Source organism: Ranitomeya variabilis, chromosome 4 (assembly GCF_051348905.1).
Source record: "Ranitomeya variabilis isolate aRanVar5 chromosome 4, aRanVar5.hap1, whole genome shotgun sequence".
NCBI lineage: Eukaryota > Metazoa > Chordata > Amphibia > Anura > Dendrobatidae > Ranitomeya > Ranitomeya variabilis.
The window spans coordinates 522,479,838-522,496,574 of record NC_135235.1 but is presented as its reverse complement, the minus strand read 5'-3'; the positions used below and the strand labels follow the sequence as shown (position 1 = coordinate 522,496,574).

Below are 16,737 nucleotides of genomic sequence, written 5' to 3'. Positions count from 1 at the left end.
CACACTTGCATGTGGCTGGTCTGCATATGGCTGCGTACTACCTCACTTAACCTCCGCCCACTACTGCATGTGTCCTGTGTACCAATCTTTAACATTGGGTAAGCAGGGACATGCGTTGTATGCGGATGTGTCCGCATGCAGTACTTTGACGTGCCCGCCGATCGAACGGGAACGCAAAACATTGCGTTCCCGTGCGGCCGGCGGGCACATCAAAACGCTGCATGAGGATGCATCTGCATACAACGTATGTCCCTGAGTACCCAATGTTAAACATATGTACGAAGGACGACGCAAGATGCATGCGGAAGTAGGCGGAGCTTAAGGGAGGAAGTACGCAGCCATACGCAGACCAGCCAAACGCAAGTGTGAACTTAGCCTAAGCTAGAGAGGGAACCCGCCTTCCTGGATCTTTCTGGCTGATCAGCTGTTCGGCTCCGCAGCTGCACGTGTCATGACTGTGTGACAGTCACGACACATGCATGGAGAGTCTGTTTGTTGTTTGTTGTTGTTTGGCTATCCATGCATGTGTCAGTACTGTATACATGGCTCTTCATAACTATTCTGGTATGCATGGCCCCCATCAGGAAAAAAACATTACAAAAAAAAACCATCCTACTTACCGTCCCTGCACTCCCTCGCAGCGTCTTGTTCCGGTACCAACAGCTGCAGCAGCCGAGTGATCATGTGCGCCAGCAACTTAAGGTAATGAAAATGTACTGCCCTCTACGCCTATGGGTGTGGAGATCAGTGAATATTGATTCCCTTAAGCAGCGGGCACAAGTGATTAATCGGCCTCCGAAGGAAGCTGGCAGCTGCGACTACTGTGCCCGCTCCCCCTCCATCTTCTGGGACCCTCACTCGAGTATAAGCCAAGTGGAGCTTTTCAGCCCAAAAAACGTGATGAAAACTCAGCTTATACTCGAGTATATACGGTATTCTATAGAAAAAATAATTATTTTTGCATCGGTTTATCCTGAGAGCTATAACTTTTATTTTTCCTCTGATGGAGCTGTATGGCTACGTTCACATTTGCGTTGCGTCGGGCGCAGGTTCGGTGACGCATAGCGGTGCATGCGTCATGCGCCCCTATATTTAACATGGGGGCGCATGGACATGCGTTGTCTTGCATTTGTGACGCATGCGTCATTTTTGGCGCAAGCGTCAGGGCGCACAGGACGCTGCATGTTGCATTTTTTTTTGCGCCGAAAATCAGGCCAAAATTGGACGCATGCGTCACAAAAAGCTGCGTTTTGCATGCGTTTTTGCATGCGTTGTGCGTTGCGTCGCACAACGCAAATGTGAACGTAGCCTAAGATGGCTTGTTTTTATGCGGGACAAGATGGTGTTTCCAGCAGTGTATTTATATTCGTCTTTTTGATTGCGTTTTATTCAGCGGTATTATGATAAAGCTTTGATTTTTTTCCCCCTTTTTTTATTTTTTTTTATGGGGTTTACTAAGGTGTTAACTAGTGGGACAGTATTTTTTTTTTACAATTTAAAAAATTATTATTTTTTTTTTTTTACTTTCTTGATTTATTTTTTACTTTGTCGCACTATAACACATTTCTTGCAGGCTGATTGCTTGTATACCATAAAAATGCAGGAGCTTCCCTATGCTAGGCAAGCTGTCAGTGCTGCACTTGCAGACGAAGATGCTTCATCATGCTGAGCATGATCAAGCAACTTTGCTAGCTCTGGTGACCCGGATGTCATCACGGCAACTATCAGGACTCGGCGATGACGTTGCAGGGTCTCAGATCCAAGGGCAGAGAGGCCTTCATTCCTCTGCCTGCTCCCAAAATGCTGCGATGGAGTTTGATCGCAGCATTTAGGGGGTTAAAGTGCGGGAAGCGGTGCAGGAATGCTTCTGGCATTGAATGCCGAGTGCCAGCTGTCAGAATGACAGCCTCTGTGCGCGCAAAATAGCCAGGACGTATCCATACATCTCAGGTCGATAAGTACCAGGTCACAGGAACGTATGGAACGTCTTGGGTGGTAAGCCCAATTCTTCATTTGCGACTCAAAAGGTTTCCAAATACATACTCTAGTATCCTGCTGGAATATAAAATGTAGTTTTATTTTTTCACAGTTAAAGACGAATATGTGACATTTAAAGGATTATGTGACTTTTCATTTAAACAGCTGCAAAAGATGTAATGGAGAGAAAATAGAGCATTTGGAACCAAAAAACATCAAAACACCCAAAGACAAAAGAAAAGTAACTTACAAATAGAAAATTATTAATCAGAGCTATAATACCTTGCAAAAACAGAACTGCATCTGATTTTACTGAAGATTAATTCAAAATGTAGTAAGCAATGCACAAATAAATGGTCCCAATTTGGACTCAAGTTTGGAAATTACACTGCAAATGCAACTAATTCCAGTACAATCCACTCAGACAGTGTAATCCATTTTACAATTACAGATGGGAAGAATTATACCTGACTTGTATTAAAACACATATATTAAAATCTTTATTCTTCAAAATGCTAATTCTATACAAAAAAGTGTATTGTCAGTAAAGTAGAAATGTTCTAATTAAAAGTATTTTTGCGCCTGTTCCTTTTTTGTCTGCAGCGTTGAAACATCTGGCTGTTGTATTTTGTAGAATGAAGCCAGATGTTAGGTTCATCTGGTAATGGCACCTAAACAAAGGTTTTAATGCGATTTGGAAAGCCAGATTGCTGCAAGGCCTGTATGAAAATGTGAAAACACAATTCTACAGGGAACCCCAGAGCATCCACTCGGCTAGTTTGGGCTCAAATGCCATATAACCAAAAGAGAGAAAAAAAAAATCAACATGCTGTAATTCCTTTCCAGAAGTAACAAATGATTAGATGAAGCAATTACAGTTCTGTCAGATGTGGCTCACAGAACAGGGGCTTTTGTGTCTGCCGATTGTCAAAGCAATCGAAAAGGGACATAAAATGAAAAAGCAGATATCACAGTTAAAGAGCAGGAACTTTCAGGGCTAACATACAACTTAACCAAAGTATTTACGGTACATATTTATCTCTGAAGTTTAAGGCTATGTGCACATGTTCAGGATTTCTTGCAGAAATTTCCTGAGCAAAACAGGACATTTTCTGCAAGAAATCCGCATGTGTTTTTTGTGTGTTTTTCTCGCGTTTTTACTGCGTTTTTGGTGCGGTTTTTTTTTTCGCAGATTTTTCCGGAGGTTCCCAATGCAGTAATATAGTGGGAAATCTTAAAAAAATCCGCAAAATTAATGAACATGCTGCGTTTTTTACCGCGATGCGTTTTTTTCGCGGGAAAAAAAAAACGCATCATGTGCACAAAAATTGCGGAATGCAATCTAAATGATGGGATGCATAATGTATGCGGTTTTTTTGCATTTTTATAGTGAAAAAAACACGAAAATCTGCAACGTGTGCACACAGCCTAAAAGGTATTATAATTTGCAAAATTATATTTCCATCTTTTATTGTAAGGGACTAATTATTTATTAGAAATTTATAAATTAAATATGAAGCAATAACGTACAGGCCAAAGGGGGGAAGGGGAGTAGCGGCAGGAGCCAGCGGATGTGACATCATACTCACCCTCCTCGCGCGGATCTGCACGTCCCTGCATCTCCGTTGTCCTGGAACCGGCAGATCTCCGCTCCTCAGTGGTCATGTGGTATCGCTCATTAAGGTAATGAATATGTAAGCGTCTCCACTCCCATAGCTGTGAAGCGCATATTCATTACCTTAGTGAGTGGTACCACGTGACCGCTGAGCAGAGGAGAGGAGAACTGCCGACGCTGGGACAACGGAGATGCAGGGACGAGCAGGACCGCGATAGCAGGGTGAGTATGACGGGAGAGGACGGGGGAGGACAGGGGAGGATGCGGAGAGGACAGGGGAGGATGCGGAGAGGACAGGAGAGGAAGCGGAGAGGACAGGGGAGGAAGTGGAGAGGACAGGGGAGGATGCGGAGGACAGGGGAGGATGCGGAGAGGATGCGGAGCATTGCATACAAGGGGGAGGACAGGGAGGACGCCCAGTCATGCATACAACTAGGAGACAGGGGGAGCCACACATATCAGGACAGGGATGAGGGGACATTGCATACCCAGCTTATATTCAAGTCAATAAGTGTTAGGAGTCGAGCTCCCGCCACTGCACAGGGGGAATCTTGAACCATGTCTGCTACGGTCTCTCATTCTGCATCAGCCGCCGTGGAGCCAGCTCAGCGGAGACGTCGGTCCCAGCATCTCACTCAGTCTGATTCTGTGCAAAGGGTTACTGCTGCCTTTCCAGGCTCTACCCTTGTAGCCTGTACTGATCAGCGGCGAGCAGACATCTCTGGAACTAAGTCCTGCTTTTCCCCTTCAGAGCATGCCCAAAGAAAGACCTCTCAGTGGAGGTCTAGGGTCACATGCTCAGGTACTGCAGTAGCTCCTATTGGTCTTTAGGAAGGTCCTGAAGTTGCTCAGTTACTGTAGCAGTTCTCATTGGTCCTCTAGGAAGGTCCTGAACTTGCTGCAGCTATAAAAGGTTCGCATGGCCGCACGGCCATGCGCTAGTATACTTGTTTACGTGTGTGTTGTGAGTGAAAGTCGCTCTTTAAACATCCCCTCCCTTGTGTTTGAATGCTTGCGTAAGGAGGATGATTGTAATCTAGCGCCCAACTTGTTACCAACACTTGTACTCAAACAGCATCTATTTCTGTGACCGCCAGTGCGGCGCCGTGCGCTATCACCGCGCTTTCCAAACCCAAGTCTGGGTGGTTAGTGGCATCCGCCTGTGCGGCACCGCATGCACTCTCGTGCTACTTTATTTATTACTTCTGTTACGTGCGGTACTGCGGCCCTGTGACGCAACAGGGTTCGCTTTTTTCACACAGGGTGAAGCTAACCAGTGTGTGTATCCTCATTGTACCGCCATATAGTCCGTCATTGCTTAGCAGCAGGTTCCATCTCTGCACGGTGGACCCCGGGCTACGAACGCACCTTATTCCTTTTCTCTAATTATTTGGTGCGTTCTGCTAGCCCTAACATTATACTAGCACCAGGGTCTGGTTAAGTAATGACGGACGAACAGCGATTTTAGGGGTACATCCAGCTGCTGGAGGGCAGGTTGGCGGCTCTCGAGCGTGCAACCTCAGCGGTGGATGTTACCGCAATAGCTGTTCAGGCTGCTAGCGTGGCTGCGGCAGCTTTACCCACTGACATCTCTGTTCCGACCTTATCTCACCTCCCGCTGCCAGAGAAATACTCTGGTGACAGTAAATCCTGTAGGGGTTTTGTGAGCCAGTGCAGTATACACCTCGAGCTCCTGGCTGCACGTTTTCCCACAGAGCGGGCAAAGGTGGGATTCATAATTCCTTTTCTGTCAGACAGGGCATTGAAGTGGGCTACTCCGCTGTGGGAGCGCAACAATCATGTGCTGCAGAGAGCTCCTCTGTTTTTGAGCACTCTGAAACAGGTCTTTTAGGACCCCAAGTCACCCATGATACGGCACTCCAACTGCTGGCATTGACTCATGGTTTGTCCATGGTCAGCCATTTTGCCGTCCACTTCCAGACATTAGCGTCTGAGCTGGAATGGTCGGATAAAGCCCTTATCCCGGTATTTTGGAGAGGGCTGGCTGACCATGTGAAGGACGCTTTGGCCACTAGGGAGATTCCTGCCACACTGGAGAAGCTCATAGCTATGTCAACCCACATCGACCTTCGTTTTGACGAGCGAAGGTTGGAGCGAGCCCAGTGTAGGCAGAGGTTTCGACTGGCTCCCACCTTCACCAAACCTCAGGAATCTCCGGTCCAGGAGTCCGAGTCACATGAGGCCATAGAGGCGTTGCGTGCAGGATCTAAGTCCCGGTCCGCTCATGCACTTATGGTCTATCATGTTTGCCGGCAGTCAGGACATCTTGCCTCCAAGTGTTTTCAGCAGTCGGGGGAACGTCGGCGTCTAGTGGTAGTTGGAGGAGGTACACTAGACACGAGTCGTTTTCCTCTAAATTGTCCTTCAAGGGGACAATTACCATAGGCCCATCCACTCTTATGGTAGAGCTTTGCCTGGACTCCGGGGCGGAAGGCAATTTCAGGTCATCTGCCTTCGCCCAGCGTCACGCAATACCCCTGGTGATGCTCGCCAAACCTGTGACTGTTTGAGTGGTAAATGGGTCGACACTACCCTAACAGATTACACATCAGACCATTCCATTCACTCTTTCTATGTCTCCATCACATCAGGGCCGCCTCACCGCCCCTATGACTGTCCTATCGACCTCTTGCCTGATGCTGAGCCTCCCCGGGGTCGTGTCTATCCATTATCTCTCCCGGAGATGGAGGCAATGTCCCAGTACATTCAAGAGAATCTGGCAAGAGGAATCATTAGGAAGTCAGTGTCACCTGCAGGGGCTGGGTTCTTCTTCGTGCAGAAGAAGAATGGAGAACTACGTCCATGCATAGACTACAGGGGTCTTAACGCCATCACTGCTAAGAATAAATACTCACTACCCCTGATATCTGAGCTTTTTGATAGTAAATACCCTTGCTCCCCGTAGCCTAAGTTAGATCTGCGGGGTGCTTACAACCTGATTCGCATCCGTGAGGGGGATGAATGGAAGATGGCTTTTAACACCAGGGATGGGCACTATGAATATCTGGTGATGCCCTTCGGGCTCTGTAACGCCCCAGCCATTTTCCAAGACTTTGTGAACGACATCTTCCGGGAGATGCTCACCACCTCGGTCGTAGTCTATCTGGATGATATTCTCATCTACTCTCCAGATATTGACTCCCATCGGAGAGATGTTCGCAAAGTCTTTGACCTCTTACGGGCAAACTCCCTCTACGCCAAGTTGGAGAAGTGTGTGTTTGAGCAGGAGTCCTTGCCTTTCCTTGGCTATATCATCTCTGCCCAGGGATTGGCTATGGATCCTGCCAAGCTACAGGCTGTGATGGACTGGCAAGAACCCCATTCTCTTAAAGCGGTGCAGCGCTTTATGGGGTTCATTAATTACTGTCGCCAATTCATCACACACTTCTCAACTTTGGTAGCTCCCTTGGTTGCCCTCACCAAGGGAGCAAATCTCAAGTTGTGGTCGGAGGGGGTCTCCAAGGCCTTTCTCTCGATTAAGTCACACTTCGCTAGTGCTCCCATCCTACATCGCCCCAATGTAGATAAGCCATTTATTATGGAGGTGGATGCCTTATCCGTTGGTGCTGGAGCAGTCCTCTTCCAAAAGGATGCTCAAGTTCGGAAGTATCCTTGCTTCTTCTTCTCCAAGAACTTTTCACAAGCGGAGAGGAATTATTCCATCTGGGACAGGGAGTTGCTAGCCATGAAGTTGGCTTTCTCAGAGTGGAGACACCTCTTGGAGGGAACTCACTTTCCCTTCCAAGTTTTTACAGACCACAAGAACTTGTTGTACTTACAGACAGCCCAACGGCTGAATTCTCGCCAGGCTAGATGGTCACTGTTATTCTCCCGATTCCATTTTACTCTCCATTTTCTCTCCGGGGAGAAGAACATTAGTGAAGACGCCCTCTCTCTCGCTCCGTAGTGTCATCAGAGGAGGAGGAGCCTAGGCTTATTGTCCCTTCTGAGAGCCTGAGAACTGTGGCTCCGGTTTCGCTAGAATCTGTGCCCCCAGGCAATACTTTCGTTCCATCTAATTTGCGACCGGAGGTTCTCTCTTGGGCTCAATTGTCCAGGGTGGGTGGACATTTTGGGACCAAGAGGACATCTGAGCTTTTGGCGAGGATGTACTGGTGGCCGCATATGGCCCGTGACGTTGGGAACTATATTTGGGCGTGTGTCTCCTGCGCCAAGAATCGGTCTCCTCGGCAAAGGCCTGCTGGGCAACTGTACCCCCTGCGGTGGCAGACAGGCCCCGGGAGATGGTCAAGATGGACTTCGTGGTGGGCTTACCCAAGTCTCGTAACTGCACCGTTATCTGGGTTGTCACTGATAATTTCTCTAAGATGGTGCACTTGGTGCCGCTTCCACGGTTACCTTATGCGCGGGCCTTGGCGTCGTCGTTCATTAAGCATATTTTCCGTTTACATGGCATGCCTGATAAAATTGTCAGTGTCCGGGGTCCCCAGTACGCGTCTCGGTTTTGGAGAGAGCTCTGTCGTTTACTCAGCATAGAACTAAATCTCTCCTCTGCATATCATCCCGAGACGAATGGGTTGGTAAAGAGGGCCAACCAGACTCTGGTGACATATTTGCAACATTTTGTCTCTGCTAGTCAGGATGCATAGGCATCTTTGCTACCTTGGGCAGAATTTGCTCTGAGCAACGCCGTAGCCGATTCCACTGGGCAGGCTCCTTTTCTCCTTAATTACGGCCAGCATCCGCGGGTCCCTGTGCCCATGCCCGTGTCATCCACTGATTCCAGGGTGGCAGACTGGGCAGTGGAGGCACGTGACATTTGGGACCGCACACAGGATGCCATTCGGGATTCCAAGGAGAGAATGAGGATTTCTGCCGATGCTCACCAGCGCCCGGCTCCGACCTTCGCTCCTGGCAACTTAGTGTGGCTCTCTGCCCGTAACATCAGGCTGCGAGTTGAGTCCACAATGTTTGCGCCTCGCTACATTTGTCCTTTCAAGGTTCTGGAACAGGTTAACCCTGTGGTCTACCGTTTGGCTATTCCTCCGCGCCTTGTTATCACCGACACCGTCCACGTTTCCCTCTTAAAGCCCGTCTATATGTCCCGGTTTTCTGAGTCATCTACCGGGATATCGGGTTCGTCCATAGATGAGTACGAGGTGAATGCTATCATAGGGTGCAAGGTAGTACGTGGCAAAAAATACTATCTGGTGGACTGGAAGGGCCACGGTCCTGAGGACACAACCTGGGAACCTGTAGAGCACATTCGGGCTCTGCTGCTCATTGCAGCCTTTGCACGTAGCGAGGCCCAAGGAGGGGGGGGGCCCTAGGAGGGGGGTAATGTTTAGAGTCGAGTTCCCGCCGCTGCACAGCGGGAATCTCGAACCATGTCTGTTGCGGTCTCTTATTCTGCATCAGCTGCAGTGGAGCCTGCTCAGCGGAGACGTCGGTCCCAGCGTCTCGCTCACTCTGATTCTGTGCAAAGGGTTACTGCTGCCTTTCCAGGCTCTACCCTTGTAGCCTGTACTGATCAGTGGCGAGCAGACGTCTCACTGGAGGTCTAGGGTCACATGCTTAGGTACTGCAGTAGCTCCTATTGGTCCTGTAGGAAGGTCCTGAAGTTGCTCAGTTACTGTAGCAGTTCTCATTGGTCCTCTAGGAAGGTCCTGAACTTGCTGCAGCTATAAAAGGTTCGCATGGCCGCACGGCCATGCGCTAGTATACACTTGTTTACGTGTGTGTGTTGTGAGTGTAAGTCGCTCTTTAAACATCCCCTCCCTTGTGTTTGAATGCTCGCGTAAGGAGGATGATTGTAATCTAGCGCCCGACTTGTTACCAACACTTGTACACAAACAGCGTCTATTTCTGTGACCGCCAGTGCGGCGCCGTGCGCTATCACCGCGCTTTCCAAACCCAAGTCTGGGTGGTTAGTGGCGTCCGTCAGTGCGGCACCACATGCACTCCCGTGCTACTTTATTTATTACTTCTATTACGTGCGGTACCGCGGCCCTGTGACGCAACAGGGTTCGCTTCTATCACACAGGTTGAATATAACCCGTGTGTGTATCCTCATTGTACCGCCATATAGTCCGTCATTGCTTAGCAGCATGTTCCATCTCTGCACGGTGCCTCAGCTTATACTCGAGTATATACGGTATATTATAATGTAGTGCTACACATTAGAATGACATTTCCTCTCTGCATGCTAGTCTGCAGATCAGCTTCTGCAAATTAGGTACAAAAGAGAAATTATAACCACCAGAAACCAAAGTATACCCTCCCTGTATATAAAAAGCAGCCTAAATGAAATATATGTACAGTGGGGGAAAAAATGTATTTAGCCAGCCACCAAGTGAGCAACTTCTCCCACTTAAAAAGATGAGAGAGGCCTATAATTGACATCATAGGTAGACCACAACTATTGACACCTTTCACTCCCTCCTCAGGCCAAAAGCACAAGCCCCCATCACAGACATTTCTGCTAATGACCTGGCCTCCCACTTTATAGAAAAAATAGATAATATCTGTCAGGAAATCCGCTCCCAGCCACCAAGTGCAGTGACTTCCATCACTCCCTGCATTTCCCCTGACTCACACTCCACATTTGATCCCATCACAGAAGAAGAAGTCTCCAGGCTCCTCTTTTCTTCTCGTCCGACTACATGCACTACTGACCCCATTCCCTCACACCTCCTCCAGCCGCTCTCTCCAGTTGTCACAACTCACGTAACTACAATCTTTAATGTCTCCCTCACCTGTGGCATTTTCTCCTCCTCCTTTAAACACTATCATTACTCCATTACTAAAGAAACCCTCTCTCGATCCATCCTGCACAAACAACTACAGATCAGTCTCCAATCTACCCTTCATCTCTAAACTCTTGGAGCGCCTGGTCTACTACCGCCTTATCAGTAACCTCTCCACTCACTCCCTCCTAGACCCTTCACAGTCCGGCTTCCACCCCCTACATTCGATAGAAACTGCACTCAAAGTGACCAATGACCTTCTGACAGCAAAGTGTAATGGTGACCACTCTCTGCTCACTCTTCTCGACCTTTCTGAAGCTTTCGACACTGTTGACCCCCCTGTCCTACTCTCTAGGCTCCAGTCACTAGGCATTAAGGACACTGCTCTCTCCTGGTTCTCTTCCTATCTTTCTGACCGCTCCTTCAGTGTTCTGTTCGCTGGCTCCACTTCATCTCCTCTTCCTCTCACTGTTGGGGTACCTCAGGGCTCAGTCCTTGGCCCCCTTCTCTTCTCCCTCTACAAGGCCCCAATTGGGACAGACCATCAGCCGATTTAGCTTTCAGTACCATCTTTATGCCGATGACACACAACTATACATGTCATCCTCTGACCTTACTCCCGCTATACTACAGAACGCCAGTGACTGACTGTCAGCAGTCTCCAACATCATGTCCACCCTCTATCTGAAACTCAACCTCTCCAAAACTGAAATTCTTCTGCTCCCGCCATCTACTAACCTCCCTAAACCTGATGTTTCCCTCTCCGTGGGTGGCACCATAATAACACCCTGGCAGCAGGCGCCCTGTCTGGGTGTTATGTTTGACTCCGATCTCTCCTTCACACCCCATATACAATCTCTTGCCCGCTCTTGCCACTTACAAGTAAAGAACATCTCTAGAATCTGCCCTTTTCTCACCATGGAAACAACAAAAACCCTCATTGTCGCCTTTATCCACGCCCGCCTGGATTACTGTAACGCTCTATTAATTGGCCTCCCCCTCACTCGACTTTCCCCTCTTCAGTCTATCCTTAATGCAATAAACCAAAGGAGGGGCCATTAAATACATACGATCAACCATAAATGTAGAAAAAAGAGAAATGGAAAGAGAATGGACACTAGAGCAAGTAAAATTTCATAAAGGTTATTGCCAAGTAAAAAGCAAGATTATTTTACATATAATTAGAGACTAAAACAATTTAAAAATGAAAGATGACATCCAGGTGCCACACCGAGGCAAGAGGTATAAGGAAAATTGGCACTAATATGCAATACAATAGTGAACTAACCAGTATATATATATATATATATATATATATATATATATATATATATATATATATATATATATATATATATATATATAACACTATCCTTAATGCAGCAGCCCGGGTCATCTACCTGGCTAATCGGTATTCAGACGTGTCTGCTCTTCACCAATCATTACACTGGCTGCCCATTCATTATAGGATCCAATTTAAAGTACTGGTTCTCACCCACAAAGCTCTTCACAGTGCAGCACCCCCTTACATCTCATCACTTATTTCTGTCTATCGGCCTAGCCGACCGCTGCGCTCTGCAGCGACTAACCTCTGCCCTAATCCGTACCTCCCACTCCCGTCTCCAAGACTTCTCTCGCGCTGCGCCAATCCTCTGGAATGCTATACCAAAAGAAATTAGGACCATTCACACTTTGCATAATTTTAGGCGCGCCCTCAAAACATATTTGTTCTGAGCGGCCTATCACGTTCCCTAATAAAAGTCGTTTTATGTGTAAGGGCGGGTGTGTAGCCCAATTCACTATCTTCATCTATCCCCCACCACCTGAAGATGGCTGGACCATCATTGTAAATACGTTATTGTAAATAAGCTCCTGTACTTTGTATCTCCCCCACCTCATTGTAGATTGTAAGCTCTCACGAGCAGGGTCGTCTTATTTTGCTTTGATTATTGTATTGTTAACGTTATTTATGACTTGTGCTTGAAACTGTTAAACTGTAAAGCGCTGTGGAATATGTTGGCGCTATATAAGATTATTATTATTATGAGTCAATATGAGAAAACAAATCCAGAAAATGGCCTTGTCTGATTTGGCAAGATTTATTTTGCAAATTATGGTGGAAAATAAGTATTTGGTAATTAACAAAAGTTCATCTCAATATTTTGTTATATATCCTTTGTTGGCAATGACAGAGGTCAAACGTTTTCTGTAAGTCTTCACAAGGTTGGCACACACTGTTGGTGGTATGTTGGCCCATTCCTCCATGCAGATCACCTTTAGAGCAGTGATGTTTTGGGCCTGTCGCTGGGCAACATGGACTTTCAACTCCCTCCAAACATTTTCCATGGGGTTGAGATCTGGAGACAAGCTAGACCACTCCAGGATCTTCATATGCTTCTTAGGAAGCCACACCTTCATTGCCCTGGCAGGGTGCTTGGGATCATTATCATGCTGAAAGACCCATCCACGTTTCATCTTCAATGCCCTTGCTGATGGAAGGAGGTTTCCACTCAAAACCTCACGATACATGGCCCCATTCATTCTTTCATGAATACGGATCAGTCGTCCTGGTCCATTTGCAGAGAAACAGCCCCAAAGCATGATGTTGCCACCCCCATGCTTCACAGTAGGTATGGTGTTCTTTGGATGCAACTCCGCATTCTGACTCCTCCAAACACGATGAGTTTTGTTTCTTCCAAACAGTTCTACTTTGGTTTCATCAGACCATATGACATTCTCCCAATACTCTTCTGGATAATTCAAATGCTCTCTAGCAAACTTCAGACGGGCCCGGACATGTACTGGCTTAAGCAGGTGGACACGTTTGGCACTGCAGGATCTGAGTCCCTGGCGGCGTAGTGTGTTTGGTAGCCTTTGATACGGTGGTCCCAGCTCTATGCAGGTTATTCACTAGGTCCCCTCATGTGGTTCTGGGATTTTTGCTCACCGTTCTTGTAATCATTTTGACACCCCGGGATGAGATCTTGCATGGAGCACGAGATCGAGGGAGATTATCAGCGGTCTTGTATGTCTTCCATTTTCTTATTATTGCTCCCACAGTTGATTTCATCACACCAAGCTGCTTGTCTATTGCAGATTCAGTCTTCCCAGCCTGGTGCAGGACTACAATTTTGTTTCTGATATCCTTCGACAGCTCTTTGGTCTTCACCATAGCGGAGTTTGGAGTGTGACTGTTTGAGGTTGTGGACAGGTGTCTTTTATACTGATAAGTTCAAACAGGTGCCATTACTACAGGTAATGAGTGGAGGACAGAGGAGCCTCTTAAAGAAGAAGTTACAGGTCTGTGAGAGACAGAAATCTTGCATGTTTTAGGTGACCAAATACTTATTTTCCACCATAATTTGCAAGATAAATCTTGCCAAATCATACAAGGTAATTTTCTGGATGTTTTCTCATTTTGACTCTCATAGTTGTGGTCTATCTATGATGTCAATTGCAGGCCTCTCATCTTTTTAAGTGGGAGAACTTGCACAATTGGTGGCTGACTAAATACTTTTTTTCCCCCACTGTAACTTATCACCTTGCATTTAAGCGCAATGTATATTACCAAGTCAAGAGATTCTGTTCCCCTATTAACTATCTCTGGTGCACAGGTCTTGAAACAACACTTGCACCATCCTCTAATTATTTAAAAAAAATGTATAAATTATTAACTCCTTCCACCCCCAAAGCCTATTTTCATCTTCGTAATCAGGCCAAATTTTACAATTCTGACTAGTGTCACTTTATGTGGTAATAACTAACGCTTCAACGGATCCCACTGGTTCGGAGACTGTTTTTTTGTGACATATTGTACACTGCTCAAAAAAATAAAGGGAACACTCAAATAAATCCTAGATACCACTGAATGAAATATTCCAGTTGCAAATCTTTATTAATTCCATAGTGGAATGCGTTGAGAACAATGAAACATAAAAATGATCAATGTAAATCAAAATTAATATACTATGGAGGTCTGGATTTGAAATGATACTCAAAAACAATGTGGAAAATCAAATTACAGGCTGATCCAACTTCAGTGGAAATGCCTCAAGACAATGGAATGATGTTCAGTAGTGTGTGTGGCCTCCATGTTCCTGCATGACCTCCCTACAATGCCTCAGCATAGTCCGGATGAGGCGGTGGATGGTCTTCTGAGAGATCTCCTCCCAGACCTGGACTAAAGCATCCGCCAACTGCCGGACAGTCTGTGGTGCAACGTGACGTTGGTGGATGGTGCGAGACATGATGTCCCAGATGTGTTCAATCGGATTCAGGTCTAGGGAACGGGCGGGCCAGTCCATCGCTTCAATGCCTTCATCTTGCAGGAACTGCTGACACTACAGCCACATGAGGTCTGGCATTGTTCTGCATTAGGAGGAACCCAGGGCCAACTGCACCAGCATATGGTCTCACAAGGGGTCTGAGGATCTCATCTCGGTACCTAATGGCAGTCAGGCTACCTCTGGCGAGCACATGGATGGCTGTGCAGCCCTCCAAAGAAATGCCACCCCACACCATTACTGACCCATTGCCAAACCGGTCATGCTGAAGGAAGTTGCAGGCAGCAGATCGCTTTCCACGGCGTCTCCAGACTCTGTCACATCTGTCACATGTGCTCAGTGTGAACCTGCTTTCATCTGTGAAGAGCACAGGGCACCAGTGGCGAATTTGCCAAACCAGGTGTTCTGTGGCAAATGCCTACCGTCCTGCATGGTGTTGGGATGTGAGCACAACCCCCATCTGTGGACGTCGGGCACTCAGACCATCCTCATGAAGTCGGTTTCTAACCGTTTTGCAGACACATGCACATTTGTGGCCTCATGGAGGTCATTTTTCAGGGCTCTGGCAGTGCTCCTCCTGTTCCTCCTTGCACAAAGGCTGAGGTAGCGGTCCAGCTGCCTAAAACTGTGCCATTTGCACAATAGCATGTGAAATTGATTTCACAGACGTTTGATTAACTTGGAGTTATATTCTGTTAAGTGTTCCCTTTATTTTTTTTAGCAGTGTACTTCATGATAGTGGTAAAATTTGTTTGATATGACTTGTTTTCTTTTGTCAAAAACTTTGGAAAATTTCGCAGTTTTCAAACTTTTAATTTTTATGTCCGTAAACCAGAGTTGTCACACAAAATTGTTCATAAATAATATTTCCCACATGTCTACTTTACATCAGTACAATTTTTTTTTAGAATGTTAGAAGGGTTAAAAGGAATCTGTCACCCCCTGGGACGCTGTTAAGCTATTATTATGGGCATACAGGTAATAGAATATTTTAATCATGCTTACCTGTATGCCATAGCTGCAGTCTAGTTGTTGATAAATTGAGTTTTAATCTTATGTTAATGATTTCTTCCAGGCTTTGGGGCATTTGGTGCCTGAAAGAAATTTCTGCCTTCTGTCTTCATTATCATAGCCCCTTCCTCCCATGCACATCACACTGCCCTATGACGTGCAGTTGTGGCACCGCAATCCGGCACCTACGCCCTGCACTTGCGCTATTATCCGTACCGAGTGACGGTTTGTAATGCAGACTTTATGGAGTGGTCTGCGCACGTCATGTTGCATTTAGAGAGCCCCTAATGTGCCTTAACAGTAGAAACCCCCACAAATGACCCTATATTGGAATTGTTTTCCTGGTATGTGAATTTTATGATGTGGGGGCATACGAAAATTATGTAGCGTGCGTCAGGTTGCCTTGCGCGAGTAGTGTAGAGTGCATCAAGTTGCCATACGAGAGTAGTGTAGAGTGCATCAGGTTAGCTTACGTGAGTAGTGTAGAGTGCATCAGGTTGCCTTACGCGAGTAGTGTAGAGTGCATCAGGTTGCATTACACGAGTAGTGTAGAGTGCATCAGGTTGCCTTACGCGAGTAGTGTAGGGTGCTTCAGGTCGCTTTACGCGAGTAGTGTAGTGTAGTGTACGCAAGTTGGCATACTTAAGTTGTGCAAGTCAGAAATGAACTTAGTAGTCCATGGATGTGTGGTACATTCTTTATACACAGGCCAGATTTCTTGAGCTGGTGTCACATTGCCAAATGGTAACCTTTCTTATTCCCCTTCTGTAACACACTCGGAGCCTCTTTTGAGACCTTCTTTTATTTGAAAAACCTCACTGGGGAAATGTTGGTCTGGTACGATAGGAGCACCTTCAGTTCTGGAAATAGTGGAGCCAGCTCATTCCGGACTGCCAAATAATAGGACCTTGATCACTACATCCTGGAACTGAAGGTAAGACAAACTGATCTGGCCTGCACAAAAGCACGAAAAGTGTTTTATATTTTCATCTGTACGATGTGCATGGCCAGCTTCTTGCACCACTCCTTGGCTTTTCTCATATCACTGTAAGGCTGGAGGACTTAATCAGAGAGATCATCTCTCCCATGTTCTTGTTGTACCCCAGTACATAGTCTGGTTTGT

The 16,737-nt window shown here is 46.7% G+C and overlaps 1 protein-coding gene across 4 annotated transcripts in view; it reads right to left on the bottom strand.

Moving 5' to 3' along the window:
* SKAP1 (src kinase associated phosphoprotein 1) overlaps positions 1 to 16,737 on the bottom strand; it is an 862,974-nt gene that overhangs the window by 633,241 nt on the left and 212,996 nt on the right. The gene's annotated exons all lie outside the window — the stretch shown is intronic.